Below are 2,542 nucleotides of genomic sequence, written 5' to 3'. Positions count from 1 at the left end.
TGGGGGTCAATTGCTCTTAGATTATATCAGTGATACCATGAATGGTTTATGCAGAGATACTTCTTACAGTCTCTGCCTTCAGTATTCAGATTTGGATGAGGCTTGATTGATTCAGGATGGGATCTTGTTGTTAGGGAGATCATATCTAGAGGTTGGGGAAATTCAGGGAAGCAACCATTTGTTGCAGAGACATTTACCAAGAAGGTTTTCAGTGTCTATTGTGTCAAAGTAGTTCAGTGAGGTGTGGTAATCAAGATCATGTCCATAGTTAATGAGGCTTCCAGATAATTGCCTGGAGTAACTCACAAATCTAATCAAACAGACTGTTTTGCCTTAGGTTTGTTCTCAGTTTGGACACTCTGAAATCCACCCATTCAAACAAGAAAACTGGCATATTGCAGCATATAGCATAAGAAACAATATGAAATCCAATATTTCATAAGGCAGGGGATGAAGGCCAGGGTTACAAAACGTGGGGAAGACCAAAAACACATATATAATTTGACTCCTGATGAAATTAATGAAAATGCCTCTTAATTACCCTCTTCATGGATGCCTTCATCTCACTGTTCCTAAGGCTGTATATGAATGGATTCAACATGGGGGTCACCATTGTAAACATCACAGCTGCCACTGTGTCTTTGCGGTCTGCGTTCTTTGAATTTGGTTTGAAATACACCCAGCTTACAGTGCCATAGAACAAGACCACCACATGTGGAAAAAGCCTTGAGCTTCCCAACAGCTGACGGAATTTTCATGATGGTGAAGAAGATGAAGGCGTACGAAGTGATAATGAGCGCAAAAGGCCCCAGGATCTCCACTACCCCCTCTGTCACTAGTAGCATTTCTATGGTGCTTGTATCAGAGCAAGAGACATCCAGAACGGGGTAAAGGTCACAGAAAAAATGAGGGATCTCTCCAGAGTCACAGAAGTCAAGGCGGGACACCAAAGAAGTATAAAGCAATGAGTGAATTGTGGGAATCACCCACGACACTGTGGCCAACTGGAGGCAACGTTTGTGATTCATCATGATAGAATAGCGCAGTGGCCAGCAGATAGCCACATAGCAGTCATAGGCCATGGAAGCCAGTAGAAAGCTGTCTGAGTTGCCAAAAGATGCATAGAAATACATCTGGGCTAGACAACCACAGTAGGAGATAGTCTTCTTCTGAGACAGCAAATTATCTAGTGTCTTGGGCATGGTGGTGGAGGTAAAACCAAGATCAGCCAGGGCAAGGTGACTCAGAAGGAAGTACATCGGAGTCTGGCGGAGCTGCATATCAGAGTGGATCAACAAGATGATTGTTACATTCCCAAGCAGGGTGAGCAGATAGATGGAAAGGAAGAGTGGGAAGAAGAGTCTTTGGACCTCAGGCTGGAATGGAAAACCACGAAGGTAGAATTCAGAAACATCACTTGTATTTCTTTGATTCATTGGACCAATTGTGCTGAAGAGATAGCAGGAAAACTAGAAACCTGCAGCTGATGTAGGCTGATAAATTCCAAGGCCCACAATTTTCTCTTCTAAGGGCACAAGCGGTGCCCAGGGTTGGATCTAGAGGACAAAGGTACAAAATGTCACTCCCATATATTATATAGGTTCTTTCTATATTTATATAATCAACATATATAATCAATAATTCTTTTAAATGATAGAATAAATTACGTTGACCTCTATGAACTGTTAACAAATAATTACTCTTTTACATGATTTTATAGCTCTCTAATGTTTGAATAAGAGAATTGTGTTATGTTTACTAGTGGTAGAAACTTTCTACTGCATGGAAATGCTGTTACTTACTGAATTGGTGAATGCAACCCAAAAGATGCTTTCTGCTTGCAGTAGCAGTGGAGTTTGTGAGCAGACATGTGACTTCCTCTCCCAGTTAATGCAGGCTTCCTCCATCTGGGGAGATCTGACATCTATTGTGATGTTGCCTGAAACAGTGGTGGCATAGTACCACCACAAGCTTTTGTTTCTGCTTTGGGTCTCTTGGGTCTGTGTAACTCAGAAGGCAGCTCAGCCAGGTTTTCTCCTGAGCCATCCTTGAGGAATAGTTCTGAGACAAACCCCCAAAGGCATAGCAAATTAGCTGAAGAAAATTGTTATAATAGGTAAACTTACTATAAACTATTTATTCAGTCTCTTAACGCAACATCTTCAGTAGGGCTCAGGGGAAACAGACACCCCTTTGGCAATTTAGAGTTGAATTTTACAGTCAGTATAATTCCCCCTCTTCAAACACCAGCCATAAATCCCAGTAGGATTCAGGGATATGGTTCCCACTTGCTGTGGCAGTGAGACAAGTTGCAGAACTTGGTATGGTAAGGGAGGAAGGAGGGGTGGTTCCCATGTGATCACCTGCTTGGCCCATTGAACTTTGGGATCGTGTTCTGGGAACCAGCATAGCCCCAGGATCACAGGGTAATAGAAACTGACATATTCAGATCTAGATCAGCAGCTGTCAAAGGAAAAATGTGTTAGTCAGCAGTTTTACCCACAAGCTGATTGGGTGGTTACTATTATATAACTGTCTAACA

The 2,542-nt window shown here is 42.3% G+C and overlaps 1 pseudogene; it reads right to left on the bottom strand.

The window, feature by feature from the left end:
• Positions 1 to 517: 517 nt before the first annotated feature.
• LOC125429505 lies at positions 518 to 1,436 on the bottom strand (annotated as a pseudogene).
• Between the last annotated feature and the right edge of the window lie 1,106 nt (positions 1,437 to 2,542).

Source organism: Sphaerodactylus townsendi, linkage group LG03 (assembly GCF_021028975.2).
Source record: "Sphaerodactylus townsendi isolate TG3544 linkage group LG03, MPM_Stown_v2.3, whole genome shotgun sequence".
NCBI lineage: Eukaryota > Metazoa > Chordata > Lepidosauria > Squamata > Sphaerodactylidae > Sphaerodactylus > Sphaerodactylus townsendi.
Note: the sequence above shows the minus strand (reverse complement) of the source record. Positions and strands in the feature narration are given on the sequence as shown.